Source organism: Strix uralensis, chromosome 4 (genome assembly GCF_047716275.1).
Source record: "Strix uralensis isolate ZFMK-TIS-50842 chromosome 4, bStrUra1, whole genome shotgun sequence".
Classification (NCBI taxonomy): Eukaryota; Metazoa; Chordata; class Aves; order Strigiformes; family Strigidae; genus Strix; species Strix uralensis.
Window position 1 is genome coordinate 88,586,038 of NC_133975.1, and position 25,845 is coordinate 88,611,882.

The window sequence follows — 25,845 nt, forward strand, 5'->3', positions numbered from 1 at the left end:
CACCAGATCATCTGCTTGAAGGGAAACAGAAAGTAAATAGCTATCACCACATATGAAGAGCCACTAAAAACATGACCTCCTGCACAGCACTGCAACTGTAACATGCAGGCAAAGTAACATTTTTAGACAATGGAATTTCTAAAATGTGATCAATCAAGAGGAAAGAGACATATAGCAGTTCTGCCTTCGTCAGCCAGTCTTAAGCATAGAAGGGAAAGAAGTACTTTTCTAGGTGAAAAAAAGAATATCATCAATATTAAAACGGTTCAGTAGGAAGGTGCAAAAAGTGGTCTTTTAAAAATAGAACTTCATGAAAACATTAGCATTTTTCCTGGAAAGACACATTCAGTGGCAGAACTGCAATGCCAATATTTATTCTGAAGGATTCTACCTTTAGCCTGACAGGCGAAATTCTACACAGTGTCTAAAAAGGAGAAAGGAGTGATACAACTACTGCATAAGAAGACACAACATGGCCCTTGACTATGCATTTGATTAGATGAAAAGGAGCTGGTAATGCCTTGAGACAAGGATTCATTTCACAGAATTTAATATTCCTGTTACTGTTACACATAATATTTTGCATAGTATTTGTGACAAAAATGTTACCAGTAATATGCTGACTTTGGTGAGGGTATGTTGATAACCTGTTGGCAGAGGGTAGTATGGTACTGAGAACTGAACTGGGATTCCTTTGTAACACTTTAGTTAATGTTTGTTCCCTGAGCAATAAAATGAGGTCTCCCTTCGGTCTGCAAAGCCAATGGCAATCCTTCTTCCTTTTTTCCATCTAATGTGGACGTTTTACTAAATAGTCTTGTTGCACTGCCTCTAATACATCCTGCCTCCCATCTCTGCTTGCCAAGTAGGCTTTTTACCACCAGAGAAACCCAGAAAATCATTTCCTAAGCTATGTCTTCCCTTCATCTAATCAGAATCAGTCTTTCAGGTATCTGATACCTCAACCAAAGGCCACTGACAGAAAGAACAGATTTATTTTGTTCACATTAAACAAGGGGGAGGGGGGGGGAGAACACAAGTACCATTACATTTTTGCTATGAGAATCTCTCCAAATTAGATCAGTTTGTTTCAGGAGTGGTTTGTCACCACCCTCAAGAGAACTGTATATCATTCATCACAGCTTACAGATACAGATACCAAGCAGGGTGAACTGTTGAAGATACAAATATAGAAATGGTGCACTGAAAATGGCCCAAATTTTAGAGGCAGTGGTGATTACGGCTGCCATATGATACTGAAGGCAATCATGGCAAGCACTACACCCAGCACTGGTGAGGCCACACCTCAAATACTGTGTTCAGTTTTGGGCCCCTCACTACAAGAAAGACCTTGTGCTGGAGGGTGTCCAAAGAAGAGAAACAAATCTGGTGAAGGGTCTGGAGCACAGGTCTTATGAGGAGCAGCTGAGGGAACTGGGGGTGTTTAGTGTGGAGAAAAGGAAGCTGAGGGAAGACTTATTGCTCTCTACAACTACCTGAAAGGAGGTTGTAGCGAGGTGGGGGTCAGTCTCTTTTCCTAAGTAACAAGCGATAGGACAAGAGGAAATGGCCTCAAGATGCACCAGGGGAGGTTTAGACTGGATATTAGGAAAAATTTCTTCACTGAAAGAGCTGTCAAGCATTGGAACAGGCTGCCCAGGGAAGTGGCTGTGTCACCATCCCTGGAGGTACTTGAAAGACATGTAGATATGGCACTTAGGGACATGGTTTAGTGGTGGACTTGGCAAGTGTTAGGTTAACAGTTGGACTCGATCTTAATGGTCTTTTGCTGCCTAAGTAATTCTATAATTCAATGGCATGGAAAAGGCATCTGGTCAAAACTTTTCTGAAAAAGCACAGGAACGAAAAAGAAAAATTTTTTTTTTAAATAAAAAAAATGCCTTGTGTCATTCATATTTCCAGTTTACCTCACAAATCTGGCTTAAAAATCAGTTAGTTTGGCCAACTAATTACTATCTTGCTTTCAAAGAGTATTTCAGATCTCCAGTGTATTTTATTTTCATTGTGTAGATTGTGACATATTTTTGTTTGCAATTAATCGATTTCGTAATACATAACCAGAAATTCTACCCGATTGTCAGAACACAACAGCTTATTTAATTTCACAGGCTTTTTATGGCCAACTAGGTTTTTAAGATGCTTTGAAAGCTAGTTCTTTGTTTCCTTTTCTTACCACGTACTCAGAGCTACAATCAGAAGATGCTGCCAGGGAGTGGAGGGAGAATGTCAGGCTTCCACAAGAACATAAAACCAATAAATACAAGCTACCTCCCTGAACTCACTTCACCCATTCATCAGGCCTCACATTGGTATCCAAAGTCTCCTCGCTTTCTTTAAGAGGCTGGATCCTCTAGTACATGCCCTTTCAGTGAATTAATTTTCACAGATGTTACTATCGTACCCTTTTCAGAATCTTGAAAGAAATCCACTTTCTAGTAATAATGTTCCTAATGTATTCCAAACAGGGATAGCATGAAACTGCATCAGAAAGTCAAAAGCATGGACAGCAGCATCAGCATTTTAGTTATTCTCTTTTTCTCTTCTGGTAGAAGCCACCTTAACACCCAACTTTTTGTTCTTTTCTTGGTTCTCTTCTTGTATAACTATGATATACACAGACATATCCCTGCAAGTACTCAGCAGAGGGGGTTGTACCTTTTTTCTGCCCAGTGGAAGGCCCAGAGGCAACAGACACAATTTGGAACACGGTAAATTCCAGCTCAATAAAAGAAAAAAACCCAACACAACCACCTATGAGGATTGTCAAACACTGGAGTAGGTCTCAAAGAGCGGAGATTCCACATCACCTGAGATATACAAAACCAGACTTGAACAAGCTACTCTAACTGGAGCTGCTATTGAGGGGCTGGACTAAACATAAATCCCTTCCAACCAGCATGATTCTACAATTCACATGTGCTGAAAAGATCCATGCAGTTTACATTACACAGACTGCAGCATGAAAACAGTTACCCAAAACACATTGGATAATTTAAAGACAACAGTTTGATTCCAATCACAGTAACCATTAGGCAATTGAAACTGTAGCCAACTGCTGACAAACCACACTGTGAACTACATCAATGAAAGATTATTTCACAAGACAGGGAATGTGGCATCCACAGAGTAAAACAATGTTAGCAGGAGACTTTTTTTAATTTACAAAACAATTTTGTTTAAATACTAGATTTGGCTTTAGCAGCAAAAGCTGAATTTTGAAACTGAGACATGCAAAGCTACCATAAGTAAGGGTTATTCCTACAGGCAAAATATTGAATTGTGGGTTTTGCTACAAATCTACATTACTCCAATTTCAATAAATTGGTTTAAAAATCATGGCCATATCTCAAGGAGGTTTGTAATAAAAAGCTTATTTAAATTCAGCCACCTACAAGCCTATTTTTATATAGTATGTATCAAGGCTAATATCAGTAGTCGCAATACTTTCTGAAATTTTTGTTCAAGTACTGCTAGGGTTAAATTAAAAAGGCTTTGGGGGGCAGGGGGGAATTTGTTTATACAGACTGTATTAATACTGTCTCCAACATAATCTGACATCCCACAAACTGATCACTGAAATCCAATGATCACTGAAACTTTTTTCCTATTCTTTACATCAGAACCACACATTTTGTCCAAAGTAATGCATATCTTTTACTAAAGCCACTCATGTGATTCAAACACATTAAATGAGAGAGAATGAATAATTCCCAGATAAATTGCTCAACCAGTTAGCTACTAAACATGTCTGTTTTCAGCTTTTACCAATGCCTTTTCATACAGGATTAAAGTACAAATCTTCAAAACTTCTCAAGTAACACCTCAGTAGAACAGGCTTCTTAAATCTCTAAAATGAGATGCACTTTCCCAGAATCTGAATGATCCTTACAGCTCTTTTCTAAACCCCTTCCTACTTTCTGAAGACTAGACCTCCAACCTAGTCATAATATACCCACCACAGTCCATTAATATTGTATACAGCAGTAACATCACCTCCCCTACACCCCTCCAACCAGTTGGTTTATTCAAAAGTACTGTCTCTAACCTGTAAGTGCAATCTACAATATTAGTCTCTAAACCTGGGTTCATGCATCTGGCTCTATCCAAATACAAGTTCTTCAAGTAAGTTCAACTTGCCAAGCAATTTAAGAGTTAGTGATCTCTTTCTATCATTAAAATTACTTACTATATGTTTAAAACTACAACTTTTAGATATTTATTAGGAGCCATACATTCTCCCCAAGAGCCAGCAAGACAATGTTCAAGAACTGCCTGCCACGTAGCTTTAAGGGAACCTTCCTTAGGGTTTGAAAGTTCCCTGTTTACCAACAGTTTTTTGGATTCATTAGACAATTTTAGTACAGTTAACATGAGTTACAACAAATACCTTTAGGAAAAATCAATCTGATTAAAAGACAGTATCACTAGAATCAATTTCAAGTCAATCGCCCTATAATTAACCTATGTCCTGACTGAATTTTTTCTACATACTGGCAAGGCATCTAGTTTTTCTCATTCCCTTTAGACTTGGGGTATTTCAACACTTGTTTAAGAAAAAAAAAAAAAAAACAAAACAAAAAAAAAAAGACTGACATGCTAAAACAATCAAATTAAGATTTTCCTGTGCTAACAGGTTCTGTCAATTTCTAAAGTGTTTAGTAACCACCATTTAACATAATCCAAACATAGACACAATAAAGGAGTACTTAATTATCAGTGTAGTATGATTACATCATTTAAGAAAAAAAAAAACAAACAAAAAACAAAAAACAAAGCCAAAACAACTGAAGAATATTTCTGTATTGTAGAGGTAGCCTTGGCATTTATCCACATCCTTTTCTTCTCTCCATGACAACTACAATTTCTTCTAATAAACAAAAAGTGGGCAAGACTAACACCTCCAGTCTATCATTTTATCTAAAATTATAACTCAGATACACTTTCATCAGAATTTGCTATACCAATTCTCTGTATTTCATATTAAAAAACAAAAAAAACCTGTGACATAGTCCCTCACCTATTTAACCGCAGGAACTTGTAAAGCAGGAAACGTATTCCAGACAAAATAGACTTCTTGTCTGGCTATTTCCGCTGATCTTGTCAACAGGCAGTTTTAGTTTAGTGTAGCAGTCTAATCTCAGACATTTAAAATGGTACAGACTATGAACAACATTTGAAATTTGATTTTTCAGGCACTATAAAAATATTACTAATTTATAACCAAGTAATACCCACAAGGTCACCATCTCTAATTCTGCCAAATTTACAGCCAGTGTTTTAGATTTGGACTATTTAAGTTTAAAATTAGATGCACTGAAGATCAAAAGTTACTTGGTCCATTGAATAAAATACTTAAGCTAAAATATTTAGAAATAAAACTCTTATTGTAATATGCAGAAAGAGATTCTATGCTGCTTCTGGGCATCTTTTACAGAAAGCTGTTCTCCACATGCTCCACTCACAAAAGAGATAGTCAATTAAGAAAACAAAAAACAAACACAGCTAGAAACTAGACATTAAATAATAAAATGTAATAAGGTTATCAGAAACCCCTCTCCTCTAAGATGAGATCACACACGTTCATGTTTCTTACTACATTTTATGAACTTCCAAAGACAGACATATGCTCTTCCCAGTCTACTGCAGTGCTTCACAAGCCACACTGCATTAATCTCCAGTGGAAAAAATGTTAGCTTATTTCATTTTGTAGTGTTCCAAGAGACCTAGAGCAGCAGCACTTACTCTGTATTAAATCATCCTCGATTTTTTTAAACCTCTCCTCACAGGTCTTGGATCCAATGTTCTGACTATCGGTACTATTGTCTTCTGGACTGTCCAATTTGGCAAGGTAATTTTGATTTGTTTGCATGTATTAAGTTCATGGCTCAAAACCAGACACAATGAGCTAGCTGACTCCAATTCTACTCTAAGTTGAGCAGAGGGATTTACAGTGTTTTATGACAGTGCCTCCATTTATTTATCCTGGTATGATCTTACATTTTCAGAACTTTTTTTTGTGCGTGATACTGTTGACTTAAGCTCTTAACTCTCAATATTTTTCTCCAGAACTCTCAGCCATTCCTTATTCTGTATTTGCCTATTTTATTTTTAATTTAAAAGCAGTATTTTAAGCTTGCCCTTAATGGTTCATATCTTCTTTTTCCCAGATTATTCTAATTTGTTGGTTCATATTAAATTCTAATCCAATCCTCCAACTTCTCTGCAGTCTCTCGGACTGGTATCATTTTTCACTGCAGTAAACATGCAAGTCAATGGATACATTAGCAACCTCTTAAGAAGGAAAAAGACATGAAAGACTGTTGCTTGTGCTGCTGCATCAGAACTGACTTATATAAAATGCATTTTTAATAAAGAATATATTTCAGAGAGCCAGACGAGCAATAAGCCATCTTTCAACAAGAATCCAAGCTAAATGAATACCAGAATAAAAAAGTGAACTGAAGCCGACCGTTAGAAAAAGAAACGGACTATGCTGATTCTCAGACAAGGGGGAAAGTAGTAAGCAAGAAAGACAGTAGATACTCCAGAAACAAGAGGGATGGTCCAGCTTCAATCCTTGTAAAAAGGGCAGGGCTAGATTAGCAACGTACCCTTCTGAAAAAAATATTTTCCTTTTCCATCAGGAATCATATGTTGATCTATTTTGATATGTAGAAATAAAGAATATCTATCCAAGATTTCAGGTGCCCCTACAATAAACCTTAAAACTCAAAATATAAAGGGCTTTTGCAGAGATTAGTTTATCTTCAAAAGCCTATCACAGATAAATCTAACTTACAGTATGTGCAAGAAAGGATAAGAGTGTTGTAGAATGTAATAAAAAATGCCCAGTTGATCTTTTCTAATAAACTACAAAACTGCAGTTCATAGATGGAAAATTACTTTACAAAACTGTAAACTAAGATACAAAGTGCTGTATTATGTAACATCATGTACAAGAGACCAGCCAATTCTGATAAGAAGTGAGGTTTGGACAAGTCATGCAAGTTCTTCATACGTACTCTTCATACATTTCCTGGGCCTGAAGCACACATATTTCACATGGGGCTGGGCGGGGGGGAAGACTATTACAGATTTTCTAGCTATCTAGTAGGATTTTTTTCCCTCTGAATCAGTGTTTCTATTCAGTATCAATGGGTCACTCCTACTAACAGCAAGGGCTGGGAGGGACCTGGCAAGATGAGCCAGTTCTAGTCTAAAGCTCTCACGGAAGCCACATGTGTTCTTCTCCGAAGTCAAATGGTCTATTTCCAGTCTAGCAACTTTACCAGAACCTTACAACAAACTGCTGGACAGATCCAGTGGCTGGCTGCTGCCTACAGGGCCAGGTTATGCTCCCACACTCTCTGCTCCTGCCTGCAGTCTCATTTCTTCCTTTGCACCACTTCAACGCTCTCTGAGTTGATCCAACCCACAAACCAAGAAACAAAACTAGCCACCTTTTTGCTGGGTTTGTGAGATAAACCAGTTAACTGGTTTCAGCAGGAGTCAGATGTAGAAGAGAGCAGGGTTTGGGAAACAGAAACAATCCCCTCCAGTAAGCAGTTACAACAGCTAACCCAGTTTCCATAAACCTAAATGGAAACTGGATGTGTGGAAAGCTACCACCATATTCTTTGTTCTGTCCTGGCCATGAGATCCTCATTTTAAATCTCACATTTTCTTTTTTAAACCAATCATTAAATTATTAAACTAAGTCATTCAAGAGTTATAACTGTATAAATAAATCATAATAATTGAGAGTACTTTAGACATCTTCAGCTTGACAATCATGACTGAAGTTGGGTGAACAGTAAAAGCATCTCATCTGCAACAAATCTGCTTGAGCTGTTAGTCTGAGCTGTTAGTCTAAGCTTATCCTTACCACAATTAACAATACTGATCATAACAGTCTTTTCTACAGTTGCATCAAAAAAGAATAACATCATAACATACTTGGTTTCCAAGTTTACACCTGAATTCACATTTCAGTGAAGCTCACTTCATTCTTTAATCAACTCCTCAAAAAGAATGGAGTTACTATTCTTCTAAGATTTATCTTTTATGATACATTCCTTTATTTAAATGAGTATTATGATACCTGCATAAACCTTTAAAAACATAAGAATATGTAGCATTAAGTTTTTAATACTCGTTACCATTTGAGAAAATCTAGTACTGGATCTAGGGTATCCCAGAGTACACAATAGTTTCCAGACACAACAGCTTAGTTACTTACAACTCTCAGAGAAGCTTCATGGAACAGGGCCCGTGCCCAGCTTCCACACAAGTACTGCTTATCTCTGAGAAATACATGTAATATTACTATACAGATGAAAGGGTCCAAAAATACTGCCAAAGAATAAGGGGTTTGTACACAGGACAGAGGATACATAATGAATCTATCAAAGAATTTCTCTTTTTAGATGTGAGAGGCAAAGAAGAGAAGGGAGAGAAATGGGTGTAAGGAGAAAGAAAGGTGAAACGGATGTATGATTGGCCAAATTTTGTCAGTGATCTGACATGAAATCAGAGGACCTGACCTCTCTTTTGCAAAGTTTGCTTTTTCCAGCTGACAAGAATTTATCAACAGAAGGGCAGTTTTCAGTTGCTGTTTAAGTAGCACACGTCTTCATCTAGCTTCTTTACATCTAGCTTTTGTCCCAGTGGAGGCAACATCACAGAGGAAGCAAAATACTTACTTACCAGCAATACTTATTGTTCACATTAATACTTTTGGGGGACTCTTCTTCCTCACTTTCATTTTGAAGCCTAGGTAATTCTCTGAAAGTAGAAGAAAAGAAGATCGTTAGTTTTTATCCTTTTTTATCTTCATCCATGTTTTCATCCTTTGACTATTATATGCAGCATTCAAGAGATGAATGTGAACGCTCTTAAAAATATTGCTCAAAAGTTTGTATGATTTGTGATTAGATGACATGTAGCAAAACTCTTATGAAAGCAGACATTTATACATATGAACAACCTCTGTTTACTGAGGTCCAAAAAATAGAAACTGTCTGCTTCATTGCTGAAAAAAACAAAGGTTAAGTATAGACCCTCAAGGCATCTGTAAAAAAAAAAACCTAAGAAAGCGGGGGGAGGGGGGGAAGCAGTGGATTCATTCTTGGGATATATATAGCCAGGCTTTAGGAAAAAAACACTGAGAAAAATTATAGGATTGAGACTTTAAAACCAGATACCAAAAATTAAAATAGTGAACTCGTCAAACTGAAATAGTTATCACATGGAAAAGAATAGGCTCTAGCTTTAAAACAGATGTAAGCAAGTTAAGTTGGTTTGTACCACTTGTTTATTTATTTATTTGTTATTTGTACATAACATAACATACATAATAGACCATATATAACATAGCAGATTGTTTTAAACAAAATCTTTTGGGTTATCAAGGCACGAGGGTTACTACATCATTTCATAACAGTGGTCTCACTAATTCAGAATGGCTGTATACTACTGAACTAAGTGTTGATTCTTGGCCATTTAGCCGAAAAGCAAAAGCTGCACATATCAGACTCTGAAACAGCAATAAATTGGATGTTGAAAAAGCTAATTTGTGAACCTGACTTCAAGGAAAGGGATATAACTGGGAAACAAAAATAAATAGGAAACCAATTAAAGCAACAATAGTACCAGGAGTAGGAGTGAAGAGAAAATTATAAATGCTTCAGGGTAATTGTATTGTACTGCAATGAGAATTTTGCCAAATTATTCTTATTTTTGAACGCAAATTAAGTGATTTTATATTTCAAAGAGAAACTTCAGCAGCTGTACTGTTAAATGAACAAGGTGAACTGGCAACTCTAAAAATCTCAAAAGCAGCAACAGCGATAAAATTTCAAGAAGAGACAGAATTCTGTATTTTCTTTTTAACGTAATAAATTATTTAAAAACAATTGGCACCTACAAGGTCAGAGCCCATGAACTTCCAAAAATAGAATGCCTGGGGGCAAAAGTGAGATAGCTTATTTTCATTTCCATTTGAGATTGATAGTTTGGGCATACTTCAGCTAAGGTGGCACTCAATAAAAAGGATATAGCTTTTCCTGTGATAAAGGATCTCAGAAATCCAAACAAAAAATACAACACTGTTACCCCTAGTATAAAAAGTAACATCAGGGTTTTAGCTTTCCAGAAAAACTAAACTAGTTCTTTTATGGTACTTTTCATCAAATCAGTTACACTACCTGTTTCACAACAATGGAGAGGTGAAATTATCTGCTGAAGGTGAATCAGGAAGCCTAGCAAAACTGAATATGGAGCCCACCTGTTCCAAGGGCTAGCTCTACAGCGAACCCACTGGCGCCCAGTCTAGAATGAAGGTTACTTTTAATTTTATATGAAGCATTATGCTGTATCTTCTTACAAGTCCATATTTGCAACCCCCCAAGCAGGTAGAAGGCAGCATATTATGTGAACCGTATGTATGGAAGACAGATTAGCTCATAGTAAATGTGAAGTGGAAATGTTTACATTTCATGTAATGAAGAGAACTATTGCTAAATTTACAAGTTGATTTATCTGTAAGCAACAGAATTACAGGCAGTACCAAACAGCCAGACTCCTACCAGTCTGGGCAATTTAGCTCCCCAAAATTTTTAACTGTGGTATCCTAAAATATATAAAAGCACACAGAACAATAAAAAGGAACCATGAATATTTGGGTCTTTTTTTCCACACAAACATACCATCGGAGTGAAGTAGCTACTTAACAGTTGTTGACAAAGTAGAGGGTAAAAAAACAAAGTTCCAAGGTAGTTTGTACCTCTGTTCCAGGAAAATTTGTCCACAACATGACTAATTTAAAAAAAAGAAATCACAACACAGTGAAATATGTTCAGGTGGTTTAACATAAAACTGTCCAGCCTAGCCTGGTCAAGTCATTTGTAGCTCAATTTAACAGATTCTACCTGTATGACAACAAAATTTTAATCTGAGTTCCAAACATTGTTTTGCCACCGACTATGCACTGGTGCTAGAATATTTTCTTGTAGCCCATAGTCTGCTCAGAGTAACACACAAAGTAACAAATGCTGTACTGAAATCAAGATGCAGGAGACCAGCAATTTTTTTTTTCCATCCCTAAATCTATTACTAAGAGAAAAGAAATAAAGCCCTTTGTTTTAAGATCATCACAACTAATGCAAAGTGACTGTCTATTCCAGCATCTTTTCATGGAACTGTGGAAAAAAATAGTCCACCCACTCCACGTCATTCAAACTTTAAAACTACCAAAAAGCTTACAATTTTCCAGTCTAATATTGCTAATATACCACTGAAAACAGAATTCTATGTAAAAATTAAAACTATTTTAAAAAATTTTTGCACTTGTTGGTCAATCACCTCAACAGTACTAATATTACTAGATGAATTAGACAGATAAGTCTGCCCTTCTAGCAGAGATCTTTTTGGAGATAAAGGTTACCTTGAAGATAAGAAATTTTAGTTATATGCCCGATTCTGACTTTGAATTGCTGGTTGAACATGGACCAGTGACTACCTTTTATTTTTAGAAAAATTAATCTATTTATAAAAAAATATACCCTTATAAAGGGTTTGAGACCACCTGGAGTGTTTAATCCAGTCTCCTGCATTACAAGAACCTATTCAAAACAAAATCCAAAACATTTCATCAGTACTTTTCATGCATTTTAAGTTGAACCCTAAAAAGATGCAAAACTTGAATGCACAACAGCAAGAGAACAGAATTCAAGGATGCCAGCCACACTGTAAGTGCCTGCAACTACAAAAGTGTTAGATGAAAATACCTACATCACCTCAGGAATACCGAGCGTTGGCCAGGGGGGAAGAAAAAAAGAAACACTTTGCCCCAGGCAGATGGAGAAAGAAGAGGGGAACTGATTTAACTTTCAACACAGACACTAGACCCGTATGCCAGGCCAGAGCTACTTTTTCCCCAATACCACAGGAAGAATCAGACACCTCACTCAAAATCCCACCTCTAGTCAATGGCAAATTGCGTCCACTTCAGAAGAAGATAAATTATGCACCGAGAAAAATTTAAAAAATACGTATTCCCTTCTGATCTCTACAGGATAACAGTGGTAGCCCTGAAGAACAGAATTTGTAAAATTGAAAACTTCATGACAAATAATCAAATATTTTCTTGGCTGCCTTATCCTCTTTCTCAGAGATTGCTGTTATTCCAGTACCAAGAAATTTCATATGCTCATTTTTAATTTCTGACTCCAGGATCAACCTTATCATCTTACACAGTCTTTTCACATAACTATATAACCACTGACTTTCTCTCTCCCCATTACTGATTTTGTACAACCAGACCTCAGCCTCTGATCTTCAAACAAGTTCTGCTATTAAATTTATCCCTCAAATGTATTTATTTTCACTTGTTTCTCTCCCATATACGCCCTCACACCCAATAAAGACTATTGCTATTTCTTCCTAGGCTTTACTTGCCAAATTCTTTCATTCTCCTTTAAGACAGCAAGTTCAACTTCAGCATAATCACACTAACAGTTCTTTCTTTTCTAAACGACTCGATCTTTTCTGAGTGTGACTGATCAGAGCTATATACCTTCCTATATGCAAATCAAGCAATGCTTTATTGGCTGGTCCTAACACTCTCTTGTAAAAGCTCGAAACCAGCTGGTGTGTCTTGGAATCATGTTACTCTCACAAAGCCACACCATCTGAGAAGGAAACAGATCAGGATCTGGGATGACTCAGATCAACAACAACAATCTACCTCTGATTACCAGTTTAGTTATACCAGGAGTTCTTGGCAGTGCTCAAGTATGTGAATGGCAATTTTTTTTTTTTAAATTTAAATCATATTCTATTACTCCAAACACATAAATCATCCTCTACTATTAAGTGTAATAATCCTGCGTTCTCTAGTATTAGCAATCTCAGAAGCGCACAGACCAGCCTTTTAGCGAAGTCACTTGCTTATTTCAGTGATGGTTTCAAGTAGCTGGCAGGGAACTGACTGAACCAATGTTAGGGAAAATATACAAGAAAAGAATCAATTTAAACAACAAAACCATTTCAAACAAACAACAAAATCAGCTAAAATGTTACATGGAACACTTTTTCATGTTTGGTAAAGAAAAACAAATTAAAAATTATTCCTTCTGTAAGCCAAGTGAAGCTCAGAACTGTGTTTTCCAGTTTTAAGACAAGACAGAATGTGGTTTTCTAATGGAGGAACAGTCCTTTAGCTGAAAAACTGAACTTCATTTCTCTTATATCCATCAATCCATCTGTCTGGTATCATTGTTGGTTGCTGATACTAAGCAAGTTTCCTTGAACAAATATGGAAACAAAGAGCTTCCCAGGGGAACAGCAGGAAATATTTTTTATATATGTATATTAAAAAAGATATATATAATATTATCTAGATATATTTTATATAGATATATATTTTTAGATTTTCTCTTTGTTGTTGTTGTTAAGATTCCTTACTGCTAAGAGCTAAAGAAAAGCTGGAATATACTCAAATCCATTATAAGCAGGGATCAAAGCCAAATCATCAAACTTCTACCACACACAGAAGAAAGGCTGTCAAGAATTAGCTGTTCTGCAGTGAAGTACACAGGATTCTACCTGTGCTTCAATTTTGTAGAGAAGGTTCCCCTTCAAACAAGCTTTGACTACCACAGATTTGAGAAGGGCATATAATTGTTCAATGAAATTCTACTTTAATCAAACAAGATACAGATTTGAAAGCATTATTCCTCAAAATTCCTCAGAATAAGCCTAAAAGACAGATTTCCTCACACCTATTTTTCCTTATCAAACAGGACTTTGCCACTTTGACCTTGTTCTAAGAGTACACCATCTTTAATGGCACGAATAATAATTAAGAGCAAAATTCAGTATCATTAAGTGCTTATCCTTACCAGAAGAAAATATGAAACAGTTGTTATAACGTAAAAAGTCCCTTCACGATACTGAAATTTCACACATAATGGTTTCTCAAGGCATAAATCAAGAACAGTCTACAAAACTGATACAGTATACAAAACAGTACATAATCTGCTGATTTCTTTCATGGACTAAGAATTAAGTTATTAAATAACATCCCAACTATAAACACATTTTTAAACTATTCCCTTGCTAGGAGGTAGGTCACCCAGATTCTAATAAATTGATGTGACACTGTGCGGTTCTCAAGTTTCTTCCTGCTCCCCTCCCTCAAGACACATTGGCCCAACCACTTGACTCATTTTTCCCTTTTATTTAAAAAAAAAATACATGACCCTAGCCGACACCTCCCAATATTCCCCAAAGACAGGTCACTGTTGTTCAGGGTCCCCAGCCCTACATTTTTCACTTTACAAAGTTTCATGTATGTTAAACTGATATTGCTAATACGTTACACACTTGCATGAGCAGTGCAAATTTGGGGAAAATTTGAGAAAACACTGCAAGCACTGGACCTCTCTTAGTTCTCTCAAATCCAGGAAAACATATGTTTCTTTTCCCCAGAGTCCCATTTCTTCTCAGCCATGTGAAGTGCCATCTGTGCTTCCCAGCGCAGCAAGCTGAAAATCTGCTGTAACTCATATCACCAGTGAGCAAATTAAAGGCAAAGACTGTCCTCTTTAATAGCAAGACTTACAAATGACAATCTAGATCATGGCTCCAAAGTGGTAAGTAATGAGCATGGTTAGTAGGTCATAGGGAGGAAAACATGGCAAACAGTAGACTATCTTCAGAGCTTCCTTGATCTCTGTCAACTAATGTAAAAACTATAGGAATAAAACAAGAGTAGCTGGAAGTCTCAGAAAGTAAACAAAAATATGACTCAACTGACACAACACATTTAGTGGGATACTACATAAAGTTAGAGGGCATACTTGGCTCAGGAAGGACAGATATAGATGGCAGAGCAGGAAATCTTGTCTTGAATATCTAAGGTTTGTATACTTGTTCTGAGATCCAGAATGCAACAGAAGCCAAGCACTCCACATAACATTAAAATGAGAAAGTTACAGCGAGAAGGAAAGTAGATGTCTTATAAATTACCAAACAAGAAAATTTAAGTGGATGAGGGTTTGTAGGGACTGTTGAGAGAGGTTGTTTGTTTCTTTTTGGTTCTTTAGTTTTGTTGGGATTTTTTTCCTAGAGAGCTAGCAGAATCATTCAAAGCACAAGATTTAATATTAATAATTCACAGGATAGGCCTTTCAGGAAGCAGATCATAGATATAACTGAGTTGACCTCTAGCTGGTAACTGGCTTGACTATTGACTTTACAAAAGTTAGCCTAAAAGGTTACATCAATATACTAATGCCTGAAACTTCTCCAGACACTGAAACGCAAATCATTATGTTAGAACAAGCCCTGAAATACTTTTGATAAAGGCCAACTGCACTCTTCCAACCTCTGGGAACAGTGTGAGGTTTATCACATGGCCGGGAAAACTTCCACATGGCACTGCGCATGCAGCTACCTGTTTTGAAGGCTGAGAGATTAAAAGAAAGGAGAAATCTCAATCCATGCCAGCAGTCCTCAATACCAGACAATGTCCACTTTATTATTGTTGACACAGTCAAAAGGGATTTGAAATCAAACCGGCTTAAGGAAACAAAAACTAAGTGCAGATAAAGTCTGGAGGAGTACACAAAACTAAGAAAAGGGGCAAGTAGTAACCATCTTTAGAAATTTAAAAAAAAGAATGAGGAAATTTAGAGGCAAGAAAATCACACAGAGAGAACACTCACTCTAGACACAGGCTACTGAAAGAAAAGACTGAAAAAGCTGTCAGAAAAGCCCAATCAAGAAAGTTCTTCAGTGAGAAAACAGAAAACACAAGGAAGAAATAACAGCTGAAATGCTGGCAAAACCTGTTCTCTTGAAATAAGGTCAAGAAACTCAAGAAGAAACAAACCTCTGTTTGAATTTGAGGAAGGAAGTCGTGCGGTACAGCCTCATGATTGTTATGGGTTACAGTAATTAGTTCAAAAGAGAAAGCCTATCCTATCAAAAGACAAGGCTATGAATACAATGTTTGACAGTCCCAGAAAAAAAAAAAAAAAAAAGCAAGATCTAAATCAGCAAGCTTCACAGAAGAAGACAGACAGTATCATGCATGTCACCAAAAAACAACTGTGATGTTGAAAACACAACAAAAAGGAACATGGCTGTAAGCCATAAAGAAAATCTATTTTGTTTCTATTTCATAATTATATAACAAAGCTAGAGGGCCTTGCTATTAATTATGAGGGATTATTTTAGACTGTGGGATTTAATTCAGCCTATCAACCTTCAGACAAAGGAGATAAAGTTTTTTAAAAAATAAAAAAATATACACCTTACTACCCACTGCAAATACCAGCTACAGCTACAAATACCACTACTCAGTCTTTTAGAGTCAGAGAATTTATATTGAGAGGTGAACACACAATACCAACAGAATTACTAAGAATCCTTTATGTATGTACTGAAACAAATCATGTAGCAGCAGATTAAAAGAAACAAACAGCATCTTCTATTGTGCCTTAGATGCCTACCTGCTTCCTTCCTCTTTCTTTTTTTAATTCCTTCTTAAAAAGGTAACTTCCTCAAACCTGCCCACAGTGAGCACACAGGTTGATATTGCTTGGAAATTATACTGGGAATTCATACATAATTTCATCTTTCATTTTAAGTTTTTTGAACAAGAACCAAATAAAAATCATAGCATTTTATCATAAAGTCTATCATCAAACAGCTTGAGTGACTCTGCTTTTATTAACTGATTGGTCAAATAGCAGTAAGGTGACATAAACAAGATAGTGGTCGACTTCACTGCTGTGATTCAGAGACACACCAGCAGCTGTGCAGATTTCAAAGATGGTATCAATTTCATACTGCTGCCATTGCTGCTCCGTGGGAAGGCTACGAACAGATGCAAGCAGCGTTCAGCATCCAGGAAGCTGAGAAAAAAGGAAGACACAACACTGCTTCCCTTGAGGCGAGACAGCACTGCAGCTTGGTGTTTATCAGACACAGGCTAATCAAAGGTAGATCTTCAAACAAAGGTCAAGAAGACTATCAAAGCTGAGATTCTAGCAATTAAGATCAAAGAAGTGGTCAGGGATTTTCAATAAGAAAAACCTGAAGGACCGTTTTGAAATTTGTATGTTAGGTGGCTGGTGGTGCCTGATAATGAAGGAAGCTGAAAATTTGTATTGAATATAATTCCATTAGCATGAATATTACACAAAAAAAATCCGCAATTTATATATTTCAGTACACCAGAAAATGCATTTGAAACTATTCCTCCATATTATGCACTGAGCTTTATAGAGCCTAAATGTTAGAGAAAAAAGTACTATGGTACATTTCATTTCAGAGAGCTTTCAGGTATTTTAAGTTGCTCAGATTTTGAATAATTTTTGATGCATCTTTTCCCTGAGCATGCTTCACCTCAACCACAATAAAATAGTGTGATATTAAGAAGAGACTATTGCTAAATGCATGCACGAAGGTTCCTCCTGAAGTGGTTCTCTTATTTTGTTATCTCCCACTTTTACTATCCATTAGGCAATCTTGCATTCCCCTCTTAATCCTCTGATGCTTAATTTATGACAGAAATTTTTAGAAAATTATACACACGTCTTCCCTACTTAGGGATAAAAAGCAAATACCATCTTTAAAGTTACACGTTGAGTTTAATCAAGCTGAATTTCATCCTTTTATCTCTTTCAGTCTATAACGTATGAAAGAAAGCAACAGACTCACTGCAATGAATCTACTGTGGGTTAAAGGCTCCACACAGAGTTTTTCATTCATTCCTAAAACAATATACATTGGTAGTAATTCAGGTTTCCCTACACTATCCAATGACTGTGGTACAAGCTACCCTATGTGACCAGTATTAGATATAAACTAGTATTATTATATAGTTTTGTATATATATGTATGTATAATATGGATATATATAATCTATACTATATATATAAGCTAGTTTTCATACAGCAAAGAACTTCATAAATTATACCAAGCATCACTTCAGTTTTCCTTCATAAAAACAGCTTCACTTAGCCATAGATCACCCTTTCCCACAGCAGTCAGGAGGTGCTTACAGACACGATGCAAACAAGACAAGGCAGTACTCAAACACCAAGGGATACAGAATCGTGAAACTGGGTTTTCTGCTAAATCCTGATCCCTGTAAGAGGACAGCAGGAAAGGAAAAGGCAGTATATGGAAGAACTCCAGGAAGCATGAAAGAAAAAACACTGAGACAATGTTAAAAAACATTGAGATGTAATCTTAAGCTTGATGTAAAAGCACATTTCGTAGTAGCTTTCACTATACGCATAGTTTTACAGAGATACGGTTTGACATCAGTGCTGTCCATCACTGAACTCATTAGAGAGCCTACTGGATAAAGAACAAACTTGTCACTACGCTTCATACATCTCCATCAGGAAATAGAAAGTCTAAAGCTGAAAAAGAGCAAGATAAAAGATAGCTGAGACAAAATGTTTTGTTGAGGCTCAAACTGCATCCTCAAGAACTGATGACTCTTCCTTCCAAATATCTTTTGCTGACATGCTTACCGAATAACTGTCACCAATTCCACATAGGTAGTAAGTGCAGCTTCGGGAAGACAGGCCCCTGCAATAGTATAAATGCCATTAGAAATCACAGTTTGAAAGACGGTATTTCATTTTGGTTTACCACATTCCAGCAGAAACTTTTCATACCGATATATGTGCTACTAATACACCACAAAAAGTATTTACATGATTATTCTCAAATACTGTCACACTGTATTTTGGGGGTTTTTTAATGTTAGTACATACTAACTGTGCACACCTGGGACTATCCACCTTCAAAATAATAGTAAGTCTTCACACAGCTCATCTAAACACAGCTAAAGATTTCTCAGATGGGAATCCACAGTTCACAGCACTTTTTTCTCTACAATCACAGTTGATGTAACATATAAATAAAAAAATGCCATAATCTAAGGGCTCTGAGCTTTAGATACCCCTCAACACCAGGTGATGGCAGTTAATAAACGCCACATAGATGCAACATTTTCAAGCAACAACCAAGAAAAGAACTGTCCAAAGGAACATTCCATACGCTTCCATCCCAAAGCACTTATGATTTCAAACAGCTCAGTTAAAGCTATTACCTCTTTTGATAAGGCATGTCTAAGCCAGATAAAGAAATAATCAGTCTTCTTGTGGTTGCTTCTGCCAGGGAAGGTAAGAAGTTTAAGCAGCAACAATACTACATTTGTAAGAGACTTCAGGAGAAAAGCCACTAACAAAGGTTATCAATCTAAAGATACCTTGCTTGTTTATGACTTTGAAGAGCACTTTAATAACAGAAATGGCACAGAGAAACATTAAGTACACAAGCAATTCTTTACTGTCCTAGAAGTCAGATCAATGGAAACCCCCTCAATAAATGGAAAACTGTACTGGCTAAATACGTTTGACTTGCTGGTGCCACTGAATTACACCCACTATTTAAAAATGTCTCAGCAGGAAACAATAATCTTCATGAACTCCCAGGATGCACCTTTGCTGCCTAACACTGTGAGCATATTGCAACATTTCACATCAGTGTCATGAGAAAATATATTTAAATAAACATTTAAAGACTGTGAAAAAGTGTTTCCATGTTTATGCTAGCTATATAAACATTAAGAAAGTCAGAGGCTGTTCAGAATCTGTATGCACTTTTGAAAGAGCACTCTGAAGTTAACAAAATACAATTCTGCTTACTATTTTTCACATTTCTTTTCAAAACTAACCATGTAACTGATACCTTCGTTAACATTTCTGATGGAACATGAAACCATATCTCCATCTACTAGCCCAGATTTTTAGAAACATAAAAAATTAAGTCATATAAAATCTATAAAAACAAAAAGCCATCAAGATTAATCATTTATTTTCCTAAACACATTCAAAACATCATTTGGATGCCTTAACCAACATGGCATGACTTGACAATAGCTGAAAATCTTTACTATATTGTATCATAGCCAATTCTATGCTTGTCTGCTAAAATACATAATTATTTCTGAAATCTCTAAGGAGAGGGATCTCTGCCTGAGAAAGCACGATGTTACTTAACAAAGAGCAAACCTGGAATCTACCAGGTCAAAATACTATAGAAGGGACACCCAGAGTTAACAAACCAGTAAAATTTATGTAATATTCAAGGACCGTCTAAGATTATATATCAAAGATCTATTGGGGGGGGGGGGGGGGAATACATGTCACATCAACAAAAACTGCAGATAAAAAGGATTTATATTTAATCTTTTCCAAATGACAACTGATGTCAACATGACACAAGAAGTTGGATGAAAGGGTAACTTCATGACAGGTGAAACTCAAAAGACTGAGTTGTCCAAATTACTGTCCAGAAGGAATAGCATCCTTAAGTACTGAGTGCAAGTTAATTTCAACAAGTCAGCATAAATTCACGGGCACTTAACCTGAGAATTCAGTTAAAACTCCCTCAAAAAATAAACAACTTTCTCAAGTAAAAATATAGAAAATACTGCAATTATATCTTCAGGTAAACTAATGAGACACTCTGATTTAAAAAAAGGAAGTTCAGTCATTCTGCTTACCTGAACAAGATGACATCATCCCTGTAGAAATGCTGTACTGCTACCTACCAGTTCCCTACTTTTTGCAAAGCCAATACTAGTTATTGAACAATTCACTTGGCTATAGCCAATAGGTCTAACATAGCATAAAAATTCCTTTACAGTTATTACAATTGATGACAAAAGCATAGGAACATCAAGCCCCATTACATGTTAATGTATTTATCAAATGTTATTTCAACAAGACTAACCATAATTGCAAAAATTGCCAATCAATAATCAGAATTCTGTTATACATTCAGACCTTCAGCAATTACATGCCTCAGCCATTTTGACTAATAGTTTTGTGCTCCCTCTATCCTCATAACTCATTTAACCTTTTCTCAGGTCTACTGCTTTCCACCCTGCATCTGACATAAGGTGAAGAATATTGTACATCCTCAGATTCTTTCTGTTAATTAAAAAAGAGCAAGGCTCTGACAGAGACAGGACAATGGAAAGAAGGCGATAGGTATATGAAGACCATTCTATTAAATACAGAATCATTTCTAGTGTTTATGCAAAAAATAACAAAATGCTTGTAGAAAGCATAACTGAGACCCAGGAAGCCATTTTGCAATTAAGACCCATACACAGCTTAAACTCTAGTGACCTGTATGCTCATGAGATGAGTAGTCTCAATACTGGCTTTGGAACAACTGTATTTTTGGAATCCAGTCTCAACTACAGGGAAAAAACTGTTCAATGCCAACACAAGGGCATCCTCCCTTGAGAAAACACACACCAAACCACAACATCGCAATGAATCACAGAATGGGTGAGGTCAGAAGGGACCTCTGGAGGTCACCTTGTCCGACACCCTGCTCAAGCAGGGTCACCTAGAGCCAGTTGACCAGGAACACGCCTGGATGGCTTCTGAGTGACTCCAAAGATGGTGACTCCACAACAACCTGTCTAGACAACCTGTGCCAGTGCTCAGTTACCCTCACAGTGAAAAAGTTGTTCCATTTGTTTAGACCGAACCACCTGTGTTTCAGTTTGTGCCCACTGCACCATCGAAATGAGCCTTGGCTTTGTCCTCTTTGTACCCTCCTGTATTGATCCTGACCGAGAGACAGTTGCACGTTTAGGAGTTAGTAATCCACATAACAGTTAACTTGAGTAGGCACAGGCCTGTGCTGTGCTGCACAAACTCCTTGGCTGCAAGTTAAACTCAGCCAGCTAATCGTAACAGAAAAGTCTGCAAGCAGTTCCCCCTTGGTACTGACGATTATGTCACCTGTGTGGACTTGCCTTTATCTCAAAGTGCAGCAAGAATTTCTCACTAGAACATCCTCTAGGAATAGAGTTGTTTTCTTGTAAGTGAATTAATTAATAGCTTGAATGACCAGGAGGGAGAGCTTCTCTCCACAGACAGGATCTGCTCTGCTCCGCACACTGCACTGGGGGAAAATCCATCTGAGCTCTGTCTGGTGCTGCAAAAACACAGGGTGCCCAGCACTGGAGGGATGCAAGATTTACCCACTATCTAAATTTCTCTTCTTAGTCTGCCTTATTAAAGCAGTTATCTTATAAAGCCATTTGCTGCTGGGCCTTTCTTACCAAGATCCAGAAGGTATGCTGCATTGTGTCTCTCTTACCTCACCCCCACTCCATTACACCCCGTCAGGTATTTATATACATTGATAAGATTTCCCCTGAGCCTTCTCTTCTGCAGACTGAACAGTCCCAGTTCTCTCAGCCTTTCCCCATAGGAGAGATGCTCCAGCTCCTTCATCATCTTTGTGGCTCTTTGCTGGGCTCTCACCAGTCTGTCCATGTCTCTCCTGCACTGAGGAGCCCAGAGCTGGACACAGCACTCCAGGTGTGGCCGCACCAGTGCTGAGCAGAGGGGAAGGATCACCTCCCTCAAACTGCTGGCAACACTCCTCCCAGTGCAGCCCAGGATACTGTTAGGCTTTTTAGTCACAAGGGCACATTGATGGCTCATGTTCAAGTTGGCATCCACCAGGAGCCCCAGGTCCTTTTCTGCAAAGTTGCTTTTCAGCCAGTCGGTGCCCAGCAAATGGAGTTGTTCCTCCCCAGGTGCAGGACTTAGCATTTCCCCTTGTCAAACTTCATGAGGTTCCTGTCAGCCCATTTCTCCAGCCTGTTGAGGTCTCTCTGAACAGCAGCACAACACTCTGGCATATTAGCCACTCCCCCCAGTTTTGTGTCATCAGCAAACGTGCTGAGGGTGCACTCCATACCCACCATCCAAGTCATTCACAAAGATATTAAACAGGACTTGACCCAGTATAGACCCCTGGAGTACACTGCTAGTTACTGGCCTCTGACTACATGCCACTGATCGCCACCCTCTGGGCCCAGCCATCAAGCCAGTTTTCAATTCACCTCACTATCTGCTCATCCAGTCCATACTTTACTAGTTTCTCTATGACAATCTTATGGGAGACAGCATCAAAAGCCTTACTGAAGTCTAGATAGACAATACCCACTGCTCTCCCCTTGTCTACCAAGCCAGTCATTCATGACAGAAGGTTATCAAAGTTGGTCAGGCATGACTTCCCCTTGGTGAATCCATGCTGACCACTTCTGATCACCTTCTTGTCTTTCACGTGCCTGGAAATGGTTTCTGGGATTAGTTGTTCTATCACCTTCCCTGGGATCAAGGTGAGGTTGACCAGTCTCTAGTTCCCTGTGTCCTCCTTCTTGCCTGTCTTGAAGACAGGAGTGACATTTGCTTTCCTCCAGTCCTTGGGCACCTCTCCCAGTTGCCATGATTATTCAAAGATTATTGAGAGTGGCCTTGCAATCGTTGACTCTCCATATACTGTCTATATAGCCAAGAAAACAACTTACATAAGGAAAGAAAGAGAGTAGATTGTCAAAACACAAAAAATGCCTTTACAAAAGAGCAGTGAACTCAGGTAGCCCCATAATATGGAGCATTTTCTGGGAAAAATGGCATGAGTGTTCCCTGCTTAAATACCAGAACTATAGAGTGAGAGAACACAGAGAAACCCTCAAAGAGCAATGAGAAAAAATTGCCACATAGCAAGAATGTGACCAGACCAACACTGGAGACACGCATCTGGCTAATTAATCCACTTAGGCACACAAATCTGACAGTTCCCCTTCTATGCTCGGAAAGAATGAGTAAGCCCAGCCTAAACAGCCACAGCATTCAAATAGTGAACCTGAGGTTGATACAGTCGGAGTAGATGTACTCACAGTCTACATAAGAAATGTGCCCCAAAAGGCAAAGTCCTGGAAGTCCTAACCAAAAATATAGTTGGTCACAAAATTGTAACTGTCTCTACAAAGCAGGGACAGCAGGATCTTACCTCATGTAGGACTTCAGAAAACAGTGAACTTGGAAGCAAGCAAAAATCAATGTTCTGTAAAATGGTATCTCAATCTCATTCTGTGGAGAGTCTAAGATCAAAACATCTCTGTCTGACTGATACCAGCATATCCTGTTACATCTCAAGACATGGTTTTATGACCTTACGGTCAGATTTCAGTACTTGGGATACTTCCTATTCTTGGCCCAATAGCTCGAAGCAACTAGGGGTACACCAGAGAGACGTGTTCAGCGTGCCTGAGGATAAACGCCAAGCAAGTGATTTCATGCACACACATAAAGAGGTCTGAAGAGCTATCAACTAAGTGGAGACAATGTTCTCTCAGCACTTCTGTAGACACTGAATCTGCAGAATTATTATCTATTATTGCCTATGCATGACACTGCAATACGTTGTACAGGAAAATCAAACAAGCATTTTAAATTACGCTGACCTCTCTGTATCTTATATGTATGCCTAGCTCCTCAAGAGACCAACGTTTCTTTGCTCTAGGTTATACTGAACCCCTCATCCTATAAGAGCACTATCCATTGTAATCACACAAAAAAGAAGGATAAAAGGCCTTTCTCACATGCATTCCAAGGGTCCAGCTGCCACTGAAGGAAAAAAATTACATTAGAAGAAACCATCAACAACCTGCTAAGGGACAGCATCCCCTGCTCTCTAGGAAGTACACAAAGCACACTCACATCTGCAGAGTTTGACGATGCTGTCCTAGGGTGCAATGTAAGCTGTCATAGCACCCAAATTGCCATCCATCTTTACAGCCTGGTAGGGCAAACTTAAGAGCATTGATAGCTAGTCTAGCACCACCTCACTGAAGTTAAAAATCAACAAATGTTGCAGAAAGAACATCTAGCAGTTCAACCCAAAATCCAGGGTGCTGAATAGGCATCTGCAATGAAGAACAACTCAAGGAGAACATCTTTCAATACCAGTGTGTCCTAAACAGTGGGCCACATCAGGAAAAAGCTGTAATTCATACTGTCCTAACTGCTATAACTTGAAAACACACCAAGCAATGCACAGATCAAAAAGTAAGATATTGTACTGTTTAAAAATAAATAAATATTGCCAACAAAGTGAAACAGACTTATTTAATGAACAGAAACGTGAAGACACATATCCAAAATATTGTAAACTGTGAGCAAGTCTCTCCAAACATTTTAAAAAGCTAAAAATCCCAGACCACAGAAAAAGGAAGTGCAGAGACTATCTAAGCATACCAAAGCATGGCACAATACCACAAAGGTGTTTCAGTGAAACAAAACCATAAGGGGGGGGGGGGGATTTTTATTTTTTTTTTTATATTTTTCTTCTGTGAATTCAAACCTTGCCATAAATAAGGAACAAATGCTTGCTTAGGCAGCTAGAGAAACTAAAGACATAATGTGCCCTGCCATGAATGGTCTTACACAGCTTGGGGTAGGCGAAAAGCAAGAGAGAGAAAAGAGACCATCAACGCACTACATATATTGCAACAGCAAAAACTATTCAGTCTCAAGCATACAGTCATCTAATGTGTGTCAAACAGAGGAAGTTGCTTAGCAAACACACAAAAAGAGACAAGATGTCAGCTAAGTACAGCGTATCAGAAACCTGTATACATGCTTCAGGAACATTACATATTTTATCATCACAAATAAAGGCACAGAGCTAAAGGTGAAGGTTCCACGCAGCCTGAGAGCTCACATTCTGAAACAGGTCACTTGGTCAACAGAAAGCTCCTTACAGGCAAAGAGTTTAAAGAGGAATTTATGTAATTGAATACACTAATAATTTAAAGAACTCATTTTTTTAAAAGGACATTTTATGAACTGTTCAATAAAGAGCATGTCAGATAAATACTTTAATATTTATTACATACATGCACATAAACAC

General features: G+C 37.6%; 1 protein-coding gene across 3 annotated transcripts in view; it reads right to left on the reverse strand.

The window, feature by feature from the left end:
* The window catches only part of FUT8 (fucosyltransferase 8), a 143,153-nt gene that overhangs the window by 108,134 nt on the left and 9,174 nt on the right, over window positions 1–25,845 (reverse strand). For all 3 annotated transcript variants that reach the window (XM_074867609.1, XM_074867606.1, XM_074867610.1), the window contains exon 2: window positions 8,728–8,805. The gene's annotated coding sequence lies outside the window, so the exon portion shown is untranslated. The remainder of the gene's footprint in view (window positions 1–8,727; window positions 8,806–25,845) is intronic.